General features: G+C 44.6%; 1 long non-coding RNA gene across 1 annotated transcript in view; it reads right to left on the bottom strand.

Annotated features, from left to right (window-relative positions):
• Window positions 1-2,683: 2,683 nt before the first annotated feature.
• LOC114605777 (uncharacterized) overlaps window positions 2,684-23,133 on the bottom strand; it is a 402,747-nt gene continuing 382,297 nt past the window's right edge. Inside the window, exon 5 of the long non-coding RNA XR_003708635.2 lies at window positions 2,684-4,293. This is a non-coding gene — a long non-coding RNA (uncharacterized LOC114605777). The remainder of the gene's footprint in view (window positions 4,294-23,133) is intronic.

Here is a 23,133-nt window from a genome sequence, read left to right as displayed (position 1 = left end):
GGAAGAGAATGCACGTGGCTCTGTAGTGTTCAGAGAGAGAGACTATATTATTTATTGTTTATCATTGTAAGTTAAACCCACTCCACAATTTCCTGCCAAAGTGCATTTAACTCTTTTGGATTTGTTTTGTTGTTTTTTTTTACTTACAGCTGAGGGGCTACTTCCGGGGTACATTATCCAGCACCTGAACAGTGTGGTCCTATTAATGTCTACTTGGAGTAAAGCCCCTTCCAGTTCAGTGAGATGTTCTTCCAGGTAAGTGTTAAAAGGCTGCAGCCGAAATCAGTGAGTTATTGGCAAAAGCAATATTAAGATAGTGGGGGAAAGGATTATATCAATATTTCTAGCAATGCAATAAAATAAAATACCATGTAGCTTGAATAATAAATGCTGTTACAACCACCACCCCTAGAATATTACCAATTCACTGCAACATTTAATAAATTAGAGCAGGGATTGAGAACATTTGATCCCCCCCAGACATTGCTGAACTACAACTCCCATCATCCCTTCCTATGAGAAGAAAAGTAGCTAGGGAAATAGGTAAGCATCCCCACCCCTGTCATTCCTCTCCTGAAAGTGCAAGTGTCTGATTCTGCTTTTCATTTTATTTTAATGGTACATACAACCATGATGTATTACAGCCTTCGGTAACCCAGTGCCCTCCGGATGTTGGAGGGCCGTAGCTAATGGGACTTATTGTCCAAAAAATATATATAGGGAAGACTGATGTGTTGCATCTAGTTTGGGACAGAGCATGATCTGGGAACTAGAGCTCATCATGGTTAAAGTGAATAGTCTTTCTTTCTTGAATGTGAGAAGGTATTTAGAATATTAACAGTTTTAATAAGGGACCCTGCTCCTGGCTTGGATCCTGCAACTCAAGGACTTTAAAAATAACCTCACCCTGAATTTTCTCCTTTGGGGTGTGTGTGTGTGTGTGTGTGTGTGTGTATTGTGGAGGTATCCTTAGAATTAAACAGACATCCATCTCCTTGTTTTCCCCACAAGAAAACATTTGCCCTATGAGAAACTGATCTGGATATGCCATAAAATGTTCTTGCACTCATAAATCCCCACATGGCAAAATTGGTTTGCTTTTTTAAACCATTCAATGTATGACTTCTTGGCATAGGTAATAAATCACACACCTGTTTTATTTATTTATTTAGGGAAGTCAGAAGATACTGCCTTTTAGACTTCTGCGTTTGCCTGTGCACAGGTTTGTTAATATTTTGGTGGAAATGGGATGAGTTTTATCTTTTGTGCTAAAACCTTTAATTTTAAATTTTTCAAGCTGGGTGGTTATTTTGCTTTTGTTTTGTCCAGTGGAGTCTAGTTTTGCTTGACATGAGCCAAATACCCAGCAGGGCAATGGAGACAAGGTCACATCAGCTAAGTCAGTTTGCATTGTATATATGGCGTATTTGTCACACGTTTCATTCAGAAATTTCATACTGAGTATATGCCCTATGTTGGCAAATACTGGATGGATGTTGCTGTTATTATTATTGCCACACCATCAGTGTGTGTGATATCTTACAGAGCTACATAGGGAACACAGAGAGGTCCTTGCTATCGAAAGTGGACAATGTGAAAATAACCAAGCTGTTGCAGCTACTATGCTATAAAGCGGGGCTGAGGAGCTTGTGGTCCTTGAGATATTGCCGGACTACAACTCCCATCACCCCTGGCCACTGACCATTAACAATTGCAGGGACCACAGAGTGGTTTGAATGATCTAGAAATAAAATCCATTCCGAAGTGTTCCAAATGGAATTTTGTACCAAAATGCTGAACATAGCCTTTACAATTATGGGCAATTCTTGAAGGTTGCACTCAAGTACCTTCTACATTATATGCAACACAATTGTAATACAATATATAACTTGTTTTGTACCATCAAGCACAGTAGGCAAATGAGAAGCAAAGAAGGAAACCATCTCTCAGGTTTGAGAGATTCAACCCTTCAGTATTATCCAAAGCTTTTAAAAATGATTTACTTTCTGATGTATTTTGAAATGGAGGGTTTTCTCATTGTCTCCAGCTACAGCACAATCTAATACTCATGTTTACTTACTGAAGAGCATTTCACTTGGGAGGGAAATGCATAACATCAGTGCAGGCTTTGTGGAAATTCACCACTCTGGTATGTGAAAAGTACTTGAGACTAGGGGCTCATTTCAATAGTAGTGGAGATTAAATAACAACACCACACACACACACACACACACACACACACACACACACACACCATAAGCTCTTCAAACAAATTCAGACTTTTTATTTGGTGTGTCATCTTTGTTTCATAAGCACACTAGTTAAGTGCATTTCCTTTTACGGCTTAATTTTCCTGGCACTTGCAAAGATGATTATCTTTCTTAGCTACGTTGAAACTTTTCTTTCTGCTTTACTTGCCCCTTTTCAGGAAATGACAACAGGAAAACCATGCATAAATTGGAAAGTATGGCAAGGCAGCCACAGTAGCTCTTGAGGGTTAGGTAAGTCAAGTCTTAGTTTTGGTGCATAGGGTCATCTGGTCTGTTCATACCTGCCCTGAGGCTTGTCCCAACCATATAGCATCAGGGCCAGTCCTACTATTAGGCAGAGTGAGGAAGCTACAAGGCAGTGGTGCCCTTCAGCTCTTCCTCCTGAGCTCCCTGAGCATACCCTTCTGCTGGAGAATAGAGCTGTGTGTCATGCACCTTGCCCTCCACCTTTGTAATCTTATCAACCATTTGCAATGAACCTCAACAGTCAGAGGATATGGATTAACAGGCTATCTGCAACATGGTTACTTAGCCATACACATTTACTTGCATGTGAATGAGAAACAGGAAAAAGCCCCCACATCCATTTATGGAACTTTGAACACCAAATAATTTTATTATTTATACCTCACCCATCTGGCTGAGTTTTCCCAGCCACTCTGGGTGGCTCCCAACAGAATATTAAAAACACAATAGAACATCAAACATTAAAAACTTCCCCATACAGGGCTGCCATCCAATGTCTTCAAAAAGTCATATAGTTGTTTAATTCCTTGACATCTGATGGGAGGGCATTCCACAGCATGGGCGCCACTGCCGAGAAGGCCCTCTGCCTGGTTCCCTGTACCCTCACTTCTCACAGGGAGGGAACCACCAGAACGCCCTCAGTGTCCAGTTTATTTTATTACACATGAGTAATTCTATCTGATTTTTTTGTGATGTGTGTGCATCTCAGTTATTCTACAATATTGCTTGTATGGTGCTGCTCTGGGCTCCTTTGGCAAGAACTGTGGGATATAAATTTAGTAAATGAAATGTAGAAATAATAACTAAATTCTGGTGATTTCCAGAATGCCCATTAGCAACACAGTTTCCTCACCCTTATCAAAAAATGGCAATGCAAAGCCCGCTGGTATCAACTGGGGACTTACCACCTTCTTTTCCACTGGAGTCTTTTGTGTGTTTGCATATTCCATATTGTTTCAGAATCAATTAAGGGGAATAGTCAATGAGCTGGTAGCTGCTTGCTGCGCTCACGCTGAAGAGGTTTGGCAAAATGATTTCGCCTGGGCTCTGACAGGAAATGCATGAGTCATACTTTGAAGCCAATTGCTTTTCAAATTTGCTCTTTGGCTGCACATCAACACACTCGCTTGGGCCCCGTTTCGCAAGATGGACAGCTATAAGCCACGTTGCCTGACAAAAGTGTCTATATAAGCAGTCGTTCTGAAGTGCTGATTCTGTTATTTGATTTGAGGATTAAACATGCAGTTGCAAGCCATCTGTTTCCCTGGGTTGACGTCCTTGAGAGGTTAGATTTCTACAGATAATGCCTCATAAATGCAAGTGGTATTTTGAGAGATCGGAATTAGCCAAGACATATGCCACTGAAATTATCTGCCTTATCCTGGAGAACTGCTTACATTTTGACATCCCTGCCCAAACTGAAAAGAGAAGTTTACTCTCATTGTTGCTGATTTAGAACCCTGCTGCTTTCTGGCCAAATGCCACGAGACTGAGACAGTACATTTTCAGTTAGTACATGAAAAGCTCCGCTAACTATTCAAGCTGTGGCTCTCTTCAGGATCTTCCTTCAAGTGATGCCTGGGAACAGGAAAAAATCCTTTCAGCTTCTATTATCAGAGCGGCCTCTCACGTTGGGCCAACAGGAACCAGAAGGTAGGTGAGAAGCTATTGCCGCTGAGCACACTTGAAATCAGATGGATTTCTCTCCGTGTAATCCAGGGATCGCCAACCTTTTGGGGTCCGCTTGAAAAGCTGCTATGGCCACCACTTGCACATCCTGCAAATGAGCACAGATCTATTACCTACAGCATAACGATTATTTCAAGCCTATTTTTATTGAGTAGAGGACACCCTGTGGGTGCCAGGGATGGCTTGTGTGGGCCCATGTATCCTAATACGTACATGTTTCATTATACTGGGGATAGAATCACTATTTGCTAATAACTAAGACAAAGTTTATTACCAGGGCCGATTCTACCATTGGGCAGAGTGAAGTGACCACATCAGGGCAGGGAGCCACTGTGAGTTGTTGCAGGATGGAGCTGTGTGACCACATGCCCTGCTTTGCACCCTCTGAGTTAGCCTGCTGCCCTCAGGTGCAACGGAGGACATTTCCTCTCCTCAGTGTTGAAGAAAAGCTCAGCTTTCAACCCAGCCAGTCTTGGACATGGATTAGAAGAGGCAGCAAAGTGTATTGGGCTGATAGTTGCAAAGGTTGCTTAGGGTGGACATAAGCCTGTAGGCAGGGCTGACCCAATATATTTTACTGCCTGAGAAGAAGCTGTCCAATGCCTTCCTCACAGAGGAGGGTCTGGCACCTTCTGTGGGAGACATTCCCCCTGGGGGTTTAAGTACAAGGCTCAAACCAATTTCCCAACCAGTCAGACTTTATCCAGTAATGCATTGCAGGTCAGAGTTCGAAGAGTCTGCGAGAACATTTGCATTAGGGGACACACTATATAGGCAAAATATGTCTTCTGCCATCCTAGCACATCAGCATCTCTCAGCCAATCACAGTCCCTGAAAGACAAGCTACTCAACCCATTTTTACGGCACGCATCAGAAGCTTCCTTGTACCTTATGTGGAGTTGTTTTTCACTTTAACATTCAAGTCGCTTAACAGGTTCTTACCAGGTTTGTGGCCAGGCCACACTGTTGCATATGAGACACTGGTCTTACTGATAAGGAGTTTAACAGAAATCCCATGCCACTTCCCTGTGAAGCTTTTGCCACATGCTGAAGATGCACACACATACCTACCCTTTTCTTCTGATTGAAAATTGGTTTTAAATTATTTTAAAATTGTAATTTTATACTGTTGTAGCGCACCCTGGGCCCTTATGTTTAATGGTGGGAGAAATAAACAACATAAAATAAAATTGGATCCAAAGAGCTTTAAAGCTAATATTTATACCCCGCCCATCTGGCTGGGTTTCCACAGCCACGCTGGGCAGCTTCCAACAAAATATTAAAATGCAATAATCCATCAAATATTAAAAACTTCCCTAAACAGGGCTGCCTTAAGATGTCTTTTAAAAGTCTGGTAGTTGTTTTTCTCTTTGACATCTGGTGGGAGGGCGTTCCACAGGGCAGGTGCCACTACTGAGAAGGCCCTCTGCCTGGTTCCCTGTAACTTGGCTTCTCGCAGTGAGGGAACCGCCAGAAGGCCCTTGGCGCTGAACCTCAGTGTCTGGGTAGAATGATGGGGGTGGAGACGCTCCTTCAGCTAACACCTTGAACCTAGGAAACTGCCTTATACTGAGTCAGACAATTGATCTACCTAGCGCCATATTGTCTACACCAGTGTTTCCCAACCTTTTTCTGACAGTGGCCCCCTCCAACCTCGTTTCCTTCTTGTGGCCCCACAGAACGTGTCTTATTTATAATTTTTATATTTATACAAAATACAATCACATAAAAGGATAGGATCATCATGAAATATTGTTGAAGCAGAAAAACATAGAATCATAGAGCTGGAATGGTCATCTTTCTAATGCAACCCCCTGCAACGTAGGAAACTCAGCTAAAGCTAATTGCCCCCCCCCCCATCTCTTGCTTGCTCATCTTCCCTCTAGGTGGCTTCATCAGGCGAGCGTTTGCTGCCCCCCCCCCCGGCTCCTTCTAGTGCCATCCGTCTTCATGGCCTTGTGCCGCTTGGCATGTAGCACAAGCGCTGCTTTAACTGTCAGTCACCATGAGCTACTCTCGGAAAGAGGCTTACCAGCTCATAAACTGAAAGCAATCCTATTTACTGCCATTTCTAGATTCATAGATTGCTTGCAGCTTGTTACTGTTCTAGTAACACTTTCCCACCCCCACCCCCCACCTCCACCGTGGGCCAGACATCTCAGGTACTTTCCGTTTTCCCTGACAATAGTTAGGTAGTTCGAACGGCCGCATGCAACCTGCATTGTTTCATCTTGTGTAATGGGTTTGAATTTAAGTGTGTGTTTGTGTGTGCATATATATATACACACACATAGTCCGATTGCCACACAATACATAGTGCATATTCGGGTCCAAAATAATTTTAATGGTCAAAATGGTTGTGTGCTACAGCTAGACTCCCCCCCCCCCCTTTGGAGGAATGTTAAGGGAATTTGCTAGGCTTAAAAAAATCTAGAAAGGGTTAATTGGCTTCCTTTATATTCCTCTCTCTGGTGACTTTTCTCAGTCAGCATTATTCAGTCTTGCTTCCACTCTGCAGACCGCTGATGGTAGATGTATATTCTGAAAATAAACTTGAATCTATTAAAGTGGCTAACATACAGTGATGTCCCTGTTTTGTAAATTGAGTTCAGGCATAGGCTATCTATCTGTTTGGCAGCCGCAGAGGTGTCTTTTTTTGTTTGAATTTTACTGTTTAAGATTGCTGAGTTGCTTTTGAAGGTGGAGTGGGGTCAGGGTGGTATCAGATTCACACATTACTGTCTTTACTAAATTTATATGAATGGCCTCCTCTGAAGATTGAGGAACTTGAGACTAGCATTTCTGAAGCTTTTCTGACTTTCAGGGATATGATCAGGGTGGTGGCAGCAGGTGACGGGAGGAAGCTGAAGTTTGGGGGCAAAATGAGGAATTCTGTTTTGTTTTAGTTATTCACCTAGATTAATTTATGGCCTATTTCCCCCCCCCCCCCAGACTTAACGGACCCTACGCGTGTTACAAAGTACAGATAGACAATGAAATCACAATAAAACCAACGGTGATCCATAAAACCAAATAACACCCACACATTATCAGACCTTCAGCACATTAAAAGATAGTCCCAGCTAAGGGCACATAATTTCATATTTTTATTTTTTAAAAGTTAATTATTTATAAAGCATCTCCAGTTTGAATATGTCAGTGGACTTTGTGTAAGGATGCCCTCAAAGTTGCTTAAAATTCCCACAGTGTGTGTTTAATATAGTGTGCCTGAGGTTCTTATTCCCACTTGGACTATATCAAGCCTATCTCAGTAGCACATTCATCATAGCAATAGCTGCAAACTAATTCTAAAGCATTAAAGCAAAATTGTATGGCATAATAAAGGGGCAGTCCCCCCCACCCCCATTTTCTATTAAAGTACTGATGTTACATCAGGGAGAAGAGTCATCATTCTTAAGAGAGAGTTTGCATTTCCCAGGGCTTCATGTTTGCCTGTCAGGCCAATCCAACATGTCTCAAACCATCACAAAACATTGTATGGTACAAGAAGCAGGTAGCACCAAGACTCACCCCCAAGTCTCTTAAAACCCTGGAGCAGAGGCAGTTTTAGGGCAGCGTGACCAGTTTCCCCACACTGGGTGCTAAGTGGAGAGGGCAGCTGGTAAGCACTTGCCTGGCTACAGGAAGGAGGTGTGAGGGCTCTGAGAGGGTCTTAGAGTTCTCCCTCCTTCTTTCCAAAAACTGGTTAGTGCTTGCTCAGTTTTGGGAAGAAGAAGAGCTTTTTTCCACCTGGAACTTATCAGAACTCCATTCTGGGACATCTCAGGTGGGTGCCATTGCCATTATAAGAGAACAAGGGTGGTGTTCATGGTGAGTTCCAGCACCTCTTTTTTTGGGGGGGGGGCACTGGGAAGGAGAAGGGAGGGCTCTAGGACCCTGCCAGAGCCTCACACATCCTTCCCAAAGACCAGCACGGCACAAGGGTTGGAGGCACCAACTTTTGGCCCAGCTCAGGGCACCAATAGTAGCAAAGTCCGCCCCTACCTGGAGGGCTCTTACCAGACAGGGTACATGATCTCAGAAATATACAGGTCTGATTGATTCATTTTATGAAAGTTTGCCTTCCATTCTCCAACACTGGCATCCAAGTGGGAGCCTTAGGCTGAATGTTATCAAGCACCAGTTCATCTCTGTAACACCCTTCATTCAGGGGTCACGGGATGGTTTACAATATAATAACACAAAAATACATATCATAGTAATGAACAAAAGCAATTACCCCCACCCCCACCCCAGTTTAGATTATTCAAGAAGCCAAAGGCCTGGGAGAAGAGGATGCTTTTGCCTGGCACTTAAAGATATGTAATGAAGGCACTAGCTGAACCTTCCTGGAGAGAGCATTCCGTAAATGAGGAGCCACTGCAGAAAAGGCCCTTTCTCATGTTGCCACCCTCTGGACCTCACACAGAGGAAGTACATGAAGAAGGGCCTCAGAAGATGATCTCAGGGTCCAGGTTGGTTCATATGGAGAGCGGCAGCCTCTGAGCTATCGCAGTCCTGAGCCATTTAAGGTTTTATAGGTCAAAAGCAGCACTTAGAATTGGGCCCAGAAACTAATTGGCAGCCAGTGCAGTTGGGACAGGATGCTCAAACCATCTTGCCCTGGCGAGTGACCTGACTGCTGAATTCTGCACCAGCTGCAGTTTCTAAACTGTCTTCAGAAGCAGCCTCACATATAACGTATTGCAGTAATATAACCTTCAATGCAGTATTTCAATTAATGTGACTAGAAAACACAAATACCACTCATACCCCATTTACCTCAGTAGGACCTGCACCTGAAAATCTCCTGAAAGCTGTATAATATCTTTTTGCTTGATACTCCACACACACACACACACACTTTTATTTCTAAGTTTTGGAAAAGTACTGGACATGTGCTCAAAGTACGGGAGGACCCACAAGCTCAAGTTTGGTCCCATTTTAACCAAAATATGCTCCCCACCCTGTAGCCTTTAAGAATAGCTTCCAACTTTTCTGATGTGAAAAAGATGTGCATCTTCTGGGACGCACTCCTGGGTGAGTCTTGTAATCCGTGCCTCACTCTCCCCACCCCCCCATGTGCTTTTCATGGGGCAAAAGTGAGGAACACGAGCATGAGAGACTGCAGCACTCAAAATGGCCACTGAAATCTTGTGAGAAAAAACACAATGTCCTGTTTTTTCTGGGGCACTAGGAAGGTATCTAGAATAGGATAGTATCTAGAAGGGCTTTCTTAGAACATAAAGGGACTGGGATCCCTTATAACTCATGCTCTGGATATAAACCTAACACAAAATGTGACTGCCCTATATGCTGCAGTACATCCATATAGTCATCTGATGGTGGAGCGGATGGGTTAACTTTCCTCAGTTATTCTTCCCTAAACGTGACTCATAGTTTTTAATCTATAAGCTAGAGAAATGCCCTCCCACATACTGAAAAGCCACTCCACTCACCGTGTCCTCTTAAAAATATATATGAAAAAATGAAACGCCAGCCCTACTTTTTGCTCACCCCGGGCAACAAAAATTTGGAGAAGTTGGAATGAAAAACGAATTCAGTGTCTCATTGCTGGAATCTTTCTTGAAGTGAAGTGGAAGCCTTCATTCATCGACCTAATGAATTGAAAATCCTGCTGACCGGTTCCATTTTGGTCAAGGGCCAGGAGCGGTGTGAGTCTGCTCTCCTTTTGTGCGTATGCGTATGTCCCATTAATGTTAATGAGAAGGGTGGCTTGCTGTCGCTATGAAAACATTTTTGCCTTTTCCTTTCTTCCCTTGAGCTCTCTGCCGGGCTCTTTTGTCATTGAAAACCTATTCCACCCCCTGTTCATTGTGATGGGGGAATAAAGGGAAGGACAAAGCTTAAGAGCAGGAAAGCAATTTTTGGTTGGGTGTGGCTACGTATACGCCATTGCCGCCTTCTGCCCATTACTTCTCTAAACAGAATCACATAGCAACCCAGTTTCCCCCATCACACAAACACAGACAGACACACACACTTGCTGCACCCCTGCTGCTCCCCACCTGCATTCTCATGGACATTTGCTACCAATTTGTGACACAAGGGCACAGAAAACCAAGCTGCTGTACTCTTGTGAATGGTTCCGAGTTAAAACATTCCTGGCCAGTTCAGTGGGATTTATACAGTGGTACCTCGGGTTACATGGGATGCAGGTGGCGCCGTGGGTTAAACCACAGAGCCTAGGGCTTGCTGATCAGAAGGTCGGTGGTTTGAATCCCCGCGACGGGGTGAGCTCCCGTTGCTTCGTCCCTGCTCCTGCCAACCTAGCAGTTTGAAAGCACAAAGTACAAGTAGATAAATAGGTACCGCTCCGGCGGGAAGGTAAATGGCGTTTCTGTGCACTGCTCTGGTTTGCCAGAAGCAGCTTAGTCATGCTGGCCACATGACCTGGAAGCTGTATGCTGTCTCCCTCGGCCAATAAAGCGAGATGAGCACCGCAACCCCAGAGTCAGCCACGACTGGACCAGGGGTCCCTTTACCTTGGGTTACAGGCGCTTCAGGTTACAGACTCCGCTAACCCAGAAATAGTACCTCGGGTTAAGAACTTTGCTAAAAGATGAGAACAGAAATTGTGTGGCGGTGGCGTGGAGGCAGCGGGAGGCCCCATTAGCTAAAATGGTACCTCAGGTTAAGAACAGTTTCAGGTTAAAAATGGACCTGCAGAACAAATTAAGTTCTTAACCTGAGGTACCACTTTATAAAGTTCTTACTAGTGTTTTAGGTTCTGTACAAAGACACACCATACATTTAAAACACTTTATTCCACCCCCCCCAAATCCTGGGAACTATAGTTTAACCTTTACAGAGCCACATTTCCCAGCACCCTTAACAAACTGCAGTTCCACATAGGGTGTTTACACAGCCAAAGGTTAGCAAACAGCATAGGCTGTGCTCATTGGGCTTACAATCTAACAGAGCCAATATAAAAGCTTCTGGCAGCAAGATGCTCCCTTACACTGAAGCCTTAGGCGTCGAACATTCTGGCTCCCGAACGATTGAAAAACGGAAGTGAGTGTTCTGGTTTTCAAACGTTCTTTTGAAAGCCAAACATCTGACGGGGCTTCCGCGGCTTCCTGCAGCCAATCGGAAGCTGCCCTTTGGTTTCCAGACATTTAAGAAGTCAGGCGGACTTCCGGAATGGATTCCATGAGACTTCTGAGGTACGACTGTATAAGCTAGGCACCAAATGGCTCCTTAAACCAGGGTTACAGTTGCCAAAATGGAATGCCTTGGGCCAGACAGCTCTAAAGTTGTATTTTTCAATATGACTTTCTGGTTCCTGAAATTCAATCTGGTTGTGCAGATAAAATATAATGGATAGAATTCTACAGGATGTGGCGCTAGTGAGTGAATACAGTCAAGATCTCTAGGCATTCACCTCCAAATGGTGGAGACATCAGGCGCTATCCTGGCACCCGGGCATGTACACTTGGTCGCAAGTGGCCGGTAGGCTGCTGCAAAATGCACCATGCAAATTTCAAATGCTGATTGGAGCCCCTTCCATGCACAAAGGACCCCTGCTCTTTGTGGAAGGGCAACTCGCAATCCAGTCCACTGTGTAGTTCTACTCCTCGGCACGCCCTGTTGCTCAGTTTTATCCCCACCAACTGCAGTATGACAAGAATGACAATTGACAGCTTTAAATGGTTGCAACAAGGATTTTGAGACGGTACATATGAACAGACGAAACCTTGAAGCGGTGTATAAAAGTAAGGCATAACTAAACAACGAACATTCTAAAGCACTTTAGCCAAGTTAGGAACAAGAATTATTACAATTACTGCATGTAACCCAAACCAGACTGGTTGCAAATTTTCATACCTTCTCCTTTAAATAGATTAATATGTCTCATAACATTTGAAAATTATGAAAACTGGTAAGGTACATTGCTGGCATCAGTCCGCCTTGGGAGACAATGGAAGAGGACATCTTTGGGGGTGAAGTCAAACTGTTGGAGAGTTACAGCGCCTGTTGCGGTATGTTGTGCCAATGTAATTAAAAAGTTATACAGCTTAATTTCATTTTGACTGCCTAGTCTGCAATCAAAACTTTGCAAATACAGTATATTAAACACACATCTACAGTATGTGCTGTTTATTGGGCACCACATTGATATAATTGCAAGGCATGTGTCCACACACACCTAGATTTTGAATGGAAGTATGATTATTATTAAGATATGTCCTCTACTTCCTTGCATGCACTTTAATTCCCCCCCTCCTTTAACTGCAAGGAGAAGCCATCATAAAGGAATCCCTGCCTTGCTTTGGGTATAATAGAAGGTGCCTTCATGTTCTAACACCTTGCCAGTTGGAGAACTAAAATAAACCTAAAGGAAGAAAAGCTCCATTTACCACAGAAACCCCTAGTGAGATCGAAACTGTAGTTCATTTCTTCCAATAATAATAAAAAAGACACATCAGTGCCCTTCTTACTGGCAACTTTTTCTCTCTCCCTTTGCCATTGGAAGACAGAATAAGGGAGGCAAAGCAGTATATTTAATTGTAACCTGCAATCTCTTAGAGTTTTCTACTCTCCTGCTTGCTTTAGCTTAGCGGGACATCCTGCTCTATTTTATCCGACTAACAAGGACCATGAGTAAAGCAGCTAGAGCTAGGGGTTAAATTTCTACCTTAAAAAAAAGAAGAAACCTCCTTCAATGTATTCCATGAAGGATAGCAATATGGGATGCTACTTGACCTTCTCATTGTTCTATAATTTGATTGGCTGGATGCTGTTTGTGCTCTTTTCCCAGTCTCAGCATCTTGCAGTGCGAAGGAGGGAGAGGCGCTTAGGCAATGACCAAGCCCAACGCAGGAGATTTTGCACAGAGCTAGAAAAAGAAGGAAAACCCTCCATATATCTTGAAACAATGAGTTCTTCCTTGATAAAACAAGGCAAGTGTTGATAGCCCTCCACTTATGAATGAGAGGACACTTGGGCAAAATTAAAGAGAAGATCTAGCAGTTCAGCAATGGCTTTCTCTTTCTCTTCCCTTTTTCTTTTATTCTTCTTTTTTTAACAAAAAACTACCAGGTTTTTCTTTTCTTTTTTAGAACCTGCACTTCTCCCCCCCCCCCTCCACTGATCAGCTGAAGCTTAACATCTGTAACCAACTGAGATACTTGTTGTATTGCCTGTAGAAAGCACTCTCCAGTTTGTCAGTTTTAACAATCTCTGCACCATTGTTAGAGTCCTCAGTGTGCTTGCTGCTACTGCTTCTTTCTCATTCTCTTTCTGCTCGCTTTTCATGTTTGGTGTCATTGTCGTGAAGGGGGTAGGATGAAGCATATATGAAGATCAAGGTAGGGGGAGCAGGGTATTGTTCTGATGCCTCTGTTCTGAGGACCAGGCAATGAGCAGGAAGAGCTTTTCTTAATCATTATTTTTATAAAGTGTGAGGAACAGGAGGGAGGGGAAGCATAAGGAGGAACTGAGTAGGGGGAAAGGGGTTGAGATGGGAGCACATTTAGAATCTGGTTGTGCACACAGAAAGCTGGGTTGTGCTGCTTTGGTTTGTGCACAGGCAATTTCCCGTGCTTACACAAGTGGACAACTTGGTCTCTTCCATACATGCTTGCAGGAACCGAAACACTGAGTGGTGATAATAAAGAGTGACGGTACACCTGAAGGCAATTGCCTTTGATAACCTAAGTGTGTGGAACCACTAGGAAATTGACCGGTTTGCACAACCACATTATTTCCAAGCCATGATTAGTTTTATTATCAGCTTGGAGTGAATGTGGGCATGGAGAAACAAGGGCCTGAGTCTTCCACCATCGGCAAATAATTGCATTTCAGCACAAGAGTGAGACACTTCAGCAAGAGTTTGTCAGTTTGCTGTGCTTTGCTTGGGATGCTGTGCTGAGATCTGGAAGCAGGGAGCTTGTGTGTTGTGTTTTGTTGTGTTTTGTTTTGTTTTGTTGAAATGTCCTGAAGCTCCTATCTATTTACTATTAATTAGAAATCTGTTGCAGGTGATTTTGAAAGCACCTGTTTGTTAGGAGAGATTATGTAGGTCGCTGGGACTCTCACTGAGAGGCAAGAATGGGCATCTTGAAATCAACTCACAGTAATTGCAGCTAAGCATATGGCCACAAGAAATTGCCTTATGCAGATTCAAACAACTAGTCCATCTAGCTCCATATTGTCAATACTAACTGGCAGCAGTCCTTAACGGTTTCCATGCAGGATGGGGGTCTTTCTCAGCCCTAAGCGGAGATGCAAGAAATTTAAACCAGGACCTTCTATACGTACTCTAACCACTGATCCCCAGACCTTTCCCATTGATTCCCCATGGATATTCCATGATGGCAGTAGTGTCTTACTGTGCATTTTCTCTTGAATTTCAGAGAATTCAACAAAATATAGAACACTACCATGTGCATTTATATGCACACTTTAACCCAGTATATGCTATTTTGTACACATAACCTGAAGGGAGAACAGCATGACAAAATTCAGAAAAATGCAAATGTTGAAGGATGACTGTGTTTCAGTTAGCCTTTTTCTTTGATGGCGGGGCAGGGCAGGGGAGTGTGAATTGGATAAGTACGCCTTTAAATGCAAACTGAATTGAATTTATTCCCCATCTCTAATGATGGCACAAGAGGACTTGAGCTCAGGTTATAAAAACCACCATCTTGCTGGCTTCAAGAGTAGCCAATTGTTGCAGTGGAAATGGCAAGAATTCTGCCTCTTCACAGGTAGAAGAATTTGCTCAATCGGGGGGGGGGGGGGGCAACAAGCTATATGCTGGCATACGCCTGTTGCTGGACTGATTAGTAGCCGGAGTAACTTCTAGTGTGCACTTGCGTAACTAGATGTGCTCAAGGAAGGGACTCTCGAGAGGCAATTGGTAGGAAGGAGAATAACCGAGGCCAGTCCATGCTCTCACTTCTCCTCCTTGCTCTTTAGCCATCCTTTGTTCAGCGTAAGGGCCAGCCCTACCATTGGACAATAATGAGTTTGGTGTATCAGGTGGCAGGTTCTGGTGTGTGTGGAGTGGCAGCAGCAGTACTCCACCCCAGTGGCGGAAGAAGGGGGGCGGGTGGTCGGCCCACCCCAAGTGCCATCTCTGGGGGGGGTTACAAGAGGGCACCCTGCGGGGGGCTCGCCCCTCTACCTCTGGCCGTGGTGGCCGCCACCATCATGCAGCTGTGTGCAGAGGATTCTCTGCTTGTGGCTGCACCCTCTGCCGCCGTCCATACAGTGCTCCAGTGGTGCCGTCAGCAAACTGCCCAGTGACGCATGCACAGTGGAACTATGGACGATGCTGCGCATGCACCCTACGTAGCGGTGCTGCACATGTGCCGCACATACGTTTGCCCCACCCCCTGACACTGCACCAGGTGCTGGTTCTCCTTCCTTCACCGCTGCTCCACCTACAATGCCTACTGAGTCCCCTTCTGCTAGAAAATGGAGCTGTGCACTTGCTTTGTGCCCATTAAACTAGCCTGCTGTCCTCAAGGTGTGGTGGAGAACTCTGTCCCATAGCTGGGGGTTGAAGTAAGCCACCCTCCAGTCCAGTTGGTTTCTGTAGGATGGAGAAGGTGGCATATTGTCCTAAACTCCAGGCAGCAAAATGTCTTGGAGCAGGCCTGCTCAGTGGCTTCCCTCTGGCCCTCTATATTTAGAACTGGCATGCATTGCTGTCCATGTGTGGAAGGGTTAGATCAGGCTTCCTCAAACTCGGCCACTCCAGATGTTTTTGGCCTACAACTCGCATGAACCCTAGCTAGCCAGACCAGTGGTCAGGGATGATGGGAACTGTAGTCTCAAAACATCTGGAGGGCCGAGTTTGAGAAAGCCTGGGTTAGATCATGGCCATTTCCCAAGGAAACGATTAAGCAATAATGAAACCAATAAAACCAATCATAACCTGACCCTGAGACTTGGGGCTGGATTGTGGTCAACGTTTTTAATACTTTTCAAGACCTTGGAAGCCTCTCTTATCTCAACACAGTTACGTTTTAGTTTCAAATATTCTTATACTACCACATTAGCTTTTATTATTGAAATAATTATAATCACTGTCTTTAAAAATGTTTGAAGTCTTGCCAACTACGCTAGGTCAAAATCATAAATTTAAATTCAGTTCATTAACATTGTCTTAAGGATCCATTTTTGAAATTATTTCTGTGGGCATGTAGGTTTCGAGTCCTAGGTGTAAAATATTTTAACGTTAAAAAAAATAATACACCAATCTCTTGTTTTGCAGAGGACAAGGCCATCAGCAGACTATGTTCTGCTGCTTGCCTTCCACAATACTGGGCAGAGCTTGGCAGAAAAGAACTTGGGTATGTGGTTGGTGTTTTTTACCCTTCCCATAATCACTCTTTACTGGCCTAAACTGTAGCTTGCTTCTTACTTTTAAAGATAATTCAATTCTGTATTTGATTTAATTGAATTGCACAAGGTCTGTAATCATAAAAAAAACCAAAAAACAGTTGGGGGCTGCTTATAACTGAGTTGGGCGCATGCTGAGCTTCCAGCAAATTAAGACAATTCCTCTCTCCCAGCCTTCTCCAACTGATATCCAACTTTGGCTCAAAGCATTTTGGCATCCAATTGTGTTGCTGAGAGGGAAGGGAATCAATTGACTCTGAACCTCTTCTTGCTGTTTTTTCAAACCTCTCCAATAGTCTCCTCCAGCATCTCAGAGGTTTGTGGGGGTGGAGAAGCAAGAGGCACTAGTGTTTGCCTCTTCCTGCTTTTTTTAAAAAAAAAATTCTATTCAATAGTTCCATGCCCAGGGGCTTCCTGTTGTTGTGGTAGACTCCTGGAGTTGTTTGGAAGAGAAAAGAGAGAGAGAGAGAGAGAGAGAGAGAGAGAGAGATGTCCCAAACTACTCCTCTTAGGAACACCTTTAAGCTGAAGATGAAAGTCAGCTGGAGAAGACTGAGAGAAGAATTAGTTTACAGAACGGGCTCGTCCACACTTCTGCTTGTGTGGTGCTTAGAAAGAACGGGTCCAAGTGGTTTTCCGCACTCTTTAGCAATACAGCAGAACAAATGGCAATCCGGGGGAAACCAACTGATTGCTAAAGAGCAGTTTTCCCTAGGGGAAAGCAGTGGGACTAGAGCAAGTGTGGATAAATCCAAATATTGTCACATGCATACCCCCCCTCCATTCAGAGGACTAAGCCCCAAGCATTTCCCCCCCCCCCTTATTACAGGCCTGGCACAAAACTGCTTGTAGAAGGAACAAATGGAAGCAAGGGTGTGGCAATAGAGGTTACCCACTGGAACCACCCACCTAGGGAATGGTGGTCCCAGTGAGTGACCTCTATTGGTCACCCAGTGGACTATGGAAGTTCACTGAAATTGTTTGCAAGGCATTTTGAGGGTGAAGTTGCTCACCACCATAGCATCACATTCACATCCACAGCAGTCTCCAATGAGGTGTCTAGTGCAATGTCTGCTGCAACATCTTGGGATCGGTTTCTCTTGATGTGGCCTGATGACATGGAATAGATGTTTTGTGACAATGTGGCCAGTGACATTATTTCTTGGATCCTTGCCCCTCTTGACTTCTCAAGACTGGTCAAGGGGGTATGACCGAATGGATTCAAGGTGTGGTCAATGCTTTCTTGTGGGAGCAACCAGCCCCAGCCACCCTGAAGAGCTGGTGATCCACTCTATCCTGAAAAAGCCCAGACTAGAACCATTAGTTTGTGACAACTGCCACCCAGTCACAAATTTTATCTTGACCCATTTCAGTCTGGGTTGAGGACTGGCTATCTGACTAAAATAGCTTTGGTTGCTCTGATGGACAACTTTTATCAAGAGAAAGACAGGGGGAATATGGCCCTATTGTTCTCACTTGATCTCTCACCAACTTTTGAAAACCTTGACTATGGTACTCTTCTGAGTTGACTTAGTGAGATGGTTAGTGGAGGCCTTGTTTTACGTGGGATCTGATAATATCTCCAGGGTCATTTCGTGATAACATTGGGTGATTGCCTTTTGGCTGCCTGGCAGCTGGGCTGCAAGGTGTCATTGAGTAGTCCTGCTCTATTCTGCCTTGGTCAGACCACATCTGGAGTACTGTATACAGTTCTGTGAAGCACAATTTAAGAAGGCTATTGACAAGCTGGAAAGTGTACAGAGGAGGGTGACCAAGGTGATCAAGGGTCTGAAAATGAAGCCTCATGAGGAACAGTTGAGAGAAATGGGTATGTTTAGCTTGGTAAAGAGGAGACCAAGAAGAGATAATGCAGCCATCTTCAAATATTTAAAGGGTAGTGGTTTCCCCCCCCCTTTCCCTCAAGTGATGCTCAGCCACATGGGGAACTGTGGCATGAGCAGAGCCCCATGCGGCCTGGCTGCTGCCACTGCCCCCTGGGGCTGGCTGGAGTGCAAGACTCCAGCTCCCCAAGGAATGAGAGAGTGGGTGGTGCAGCATGTGACACACTTCTCTGCCACGCACTGCTGGCTGTGTGCACCCTGGTCACCTTGCTGGCAGTGCTTGTGATGGTGTGTCAGGGCAGGTGCGAGAGCTGCCGTGAGTACTGGCACCTTTCTTTCCTTGGGGGGGAAAAGCACTGCTAAAGAGCTATCACGTGGAAGATGAAGCAAGCTTGTTTTCTCCTGCACCAGAGGCTAGGACCCGAACCAATGGGTTCAAGTAACAAGGAAGGAGATTCTGATTAAACATCAGGAATAACTTCCTGATGGTAAGAGCCGTTTGACTGTGGAACAGACTCCTTTGGAAGGAGGTGGACTCTCCTTCATTGGGGGTTTTAAAACAGAGATTGGATGGCTATCTGTCATGTATGATCTAGTTGAAATTCCTTCATTGCAGGTGGTTGGCCTAGGTGACCCTCAGGCTCCATTCCAACTCTACAATTCATATGAAGCTGTTGGGGGCAGTCATTAGGGGATTTGGGAAGGAGGTGTCATCAGTACGCTGATGACCCAACTCTATTACTCTGTAGCATCTGAATTAGGAGTGGCTGAGGAAGCCCTGGACCAGTGCCTTGACTCTGTTGTGGGCTGAATGAAGGCCAAGAAAAATGGCTCTGAATCCTGACAAAATGAGGTACTACGGATGGGTGGTTTCTAAGTCTGGATCATTGGTCAATTGCCTGCTTTGGTTGGGGTCATACACCCCCCCCCCCGAAACAGATGGTTCATAGTCTGGAGGGTCTCCTGTATCCATTTCTGCTACTAGAAGCCAAGGGACCTCACTGGCTAGGAGTGCCTTTTACTGGCTTCGGCTGGTAAGACAGCTGGGGCTGTTTCTGACCACTGATTCACCAGTAACCTCCAGGTTGGAATACTGCAATGCACTCTGTGTGGGGCAAATTAAGCAAAGGCATACGGCAGCAATAAACGTTAATGTATTTGTCAATATGCTATCTACTTAGCCTTCTGTGAGCATAACAGTTTTTTGTTTTTTTAAAGAACAGGAATCTGAGTGGCCGTGAAAAGAAACCAACCACCCTGTATAGCCGTGATAGCTTAACGAGAACAAAGGAAGCTGCTTAATTCCAATTCAATTTTTTTTCAAAGAGGCCTGATCCCTAAATATAAACAAGAGCGAAAGAGAGAGCTGCAGATCAAGTGTAGGTTAGACTCACAGTTATTAGCAAATGGGAAACACTATTTTGATTTGCTTATTACACACACACACACACACACACACACACACACACACACACACTACTGACTGCATACCAACCTAGGAAAGCCAAGCAGGATAACTTTATTTAAAACGAACGCGGACGTACCTATGGGGAATAAGAAGGCATCGTGGGTTAGGTTTCCTATGGGGGTTAGCAGCTGGTGGCAAAAATCAATAAGATTCCTCAAAAATGAACTCCGGGGAATTAAAGATGGTGTGTCCAAATAACTTGTTAGTGTCTACTAATAAGAAGTAGCCATGGCGTAAGCAGCACCCAAATTTGACCTGGTGGACCTCTCCTACCCAGGGACACCGTTCTTTGTGGCTGATGGACAAACATAGTAATTGATAATTAAAATGAAGCTTCTCCTTATCATCTCTTGGTACAGGTGATAAGTATAATGAAAGCAAAATGGAGCAGTGCCCCCACACTATTCTCTTTTTATCTCACCATCTTCATATCTACTTGCTGTATTATGCCTTGCTGCACGCTGCTATCTGAAAGACCCTTTGTGAGAGCTAAGTTGCAACATGCCTGCACCTTAAGATAGGTTAAAGGACAGGTGTCGAATGCAAGCATTAAATGTACAACTTTTGTGGGAAAGAAATATGGATACTTTGTTTGCTCATTTTATGGAGTGTGTCTTCTCTCCACTGTCGACCATTATTCTGAAACTAAAGCATATCTTTGCTAATAATAACAGGCAAGAACTTGCTACGGCACAAAAACCTAATTTTCCCTAATCTGAAATGGATTTAGTTTAAAATGTTAAATTAAAAAGCAGGATTTTGGGCAGATTCAGCTTTCCTGAATTGGATTGGGGGTGGGGGGCAGGTGCGTGGGTGTGAAAAAGCGGGGCCCATTTGGTTCCTTCAACTTTTCAATGGAAATTAGAGAGAGATTTGTGTGGGTGTTCTGTGAGCGTGTGCAGAAACCAGTGATTTCTGAGATGCACGCACAGGTTAAACTATTTCAAATGAGCTTCGTGAAGAACATGAGCCCTAGTTTGGCCTTTGGTACCCATGGATCCTGACCTTGTGAGGGGACTAGCAAGAATGCACAGGCTAGCTCCATCCTGAGATGCAAACAAGAAGAAGTATGGCACCAGCTACTTGCCACCAACTAGCGGGGACTCAGCTACATTAGGGGGAAAAAACCTTTTATATGTGTTATATACTGTGACACCAAATGGCGCTATGGAGTTCAGTCTTTCGCCAGCGTGCTTTCCCACTATGAGGTTTACAACGCATTTTCCTAAAAGACTTTTTTGATGTGTCTAGATCCAACCTGGGTGTTCACTGACAGACTGAAGGACATTTTATATGTGTAGGGCACCCTCCGTGAGGGACTGGAACCCTCATTTCTTGGAGTTCCTGTCCCCATGGAGGGAGGCCCATGCTTATGCATACATCTAGAGACTGGGGGTGGGAGTTGATTCAGTTCACATTTAAAGGCAAATTATCTAATCCACACTTCCTGAAACAATACACGAATCAAAGCGCAGGCATCCTTTGGAATTCATACTTCTCCAAATTTTGCAACCCAATTCTCCAGCCAAGTAATGTGTGCCAAAATGCAGGTAATTAGGGTAAAAGTAATGAAGACAGCACAGAGAATGCTTTATAGGAAGGAAAATTGCCTTGCATAAATGTGTATACAGTGGTACCTCGAGTTAAGTACGGTACTTAATTTGTTCCGGAGGTCCGTTCTTAACCTGAAACTGTTCTTAACCTGAAGCACCACTTTAGCTAATGGGGCCTCCTGCATGATTTCTGTTCTCATCCTGAAGCAAAGTTCTTAATCCGAGGTACTATTTCTGGGTTAGTGGAGTCTGTAACCTGAAGCGTCTGTAACCTGAAGCGTCTGTAACCCAAGGTACCAATGTATTTAGCTAAAATTGTCTACCAAAATGGGTATATGCAGGGGGGGGGGGGAGAGACAACTGCTGATGAATTTTTGTGAGGACTTTGTTTAATTCCCCACCCCACCCCCTGAACAAACTGATGTGGAAATGTAGAGAGCAGAACTTACGGGAAAATGAGAAAATGAGAGACACCAAAATTGACAGCTTCACCCATCTTTGCATAAATCCCTCTTTAGACTGGTGTCAAACATGGGGTAGCCAGGACATACGCCTAGCATGCACATCAGCATCTAGGATGTGGGGCCAGCCCATGTGTTATTCTTGGCTTCAGCACATATTGGGTACCCAAAGCTACCAAACACCTGAACAGGGCTACAAATGCTGCGTTTTGTGAGAACTACTCAAGTCAACACATGGGCTCTGATTCATAGGTGCATGTGCACGGCATTTACGTCAAACTGGTGTGGGTTGTGCATCAACTGCATTTGCATATCTGACTGAGCCAAGCCATGTGGTTAGCTTTTATAGTACTGGTACCATGTTCAAAAAAAAGGGACATGTGTGGCGCTGTGGGTAAAAGCCTCAGCGCCTAGGGCTTGCCGATCGGAAGGTCAGCGGTTCGAATCCCTGTGGCAGGGTGTGCTCCAGCTGCTCGGTCCCAGCGCCTGCCAACCTAGCAGTTCGAAAGCACCCCCGGGTGCAAGTAGATAAATAGGGACCGCTTTATAGCGGGAAGGTAAACGACGTTTCCATGTGCGGCTCTGGCTCGCCAGAGCAGCTTTGTCACGCTGGCCACATGACCCGGAAGTGTCTCCGGACAGCGCTGGCCCCCGGCCTCTTGAGTGAGATGGGCGCACAACCCCAGAGTCTGTCAAGACTGGCCCGTACGGGCAGGGGTACCTTTACCTTTACCTTACCATGTTCAAAAAATATATATGAAGGAATGGATGGGAGTGGGGATTCATTCATGCCTTTCTTATCTACCCAGGTAACACATGTTCATCACTGCTAAAAAATTGTTAATGCTGACTATTTATTCAGGGTGGCATGCATAGGACCCTTTTGTCCACAGCCAGGCATCCAGTCCAAAAAGTGTGCTTTGAAACTTGCTTCATCATGCACATAATGCAACTACCAGTTTGCATACAGGGCAAATAGATCCACAGAAGACGCTATCATCACCACTCTCCATGCTGCTCTGTCCCATCTGGAGCAGCCGGGGAGTTATGTGAGGCTGCTGTTTGTGGATTTTAGCTCTGCTTTTAACACTATCCTCCCCCATAGACTGGTGTCCAAGCTAGAGGCGATTGGACTCTCCAACTCCACCTGTCTCTGGGTTTTGGATTTTTTTGTCAGAACGTTCTCAGAGGGTTAGAGTAGGGTCACATATGTCCACAGCCCTTAGCCTT

Source organism: Podarcis muralis, chromosome 1, assembly GCF_964188315.1.
Source record: "Podarcis muralis chromosome 1, rPodMur119.hap1.1, whole genome shotgun sequence".
NCBI classification, from domain to species: Eukaryota; Metazoa; Chordata; class Lepidosauria; order Squamata; family Lacertidae; genus Podarcis; species Podarcis muralis.
This window is presented reverse-complemented; position numbering and strand designations above follow the sequence as displayed.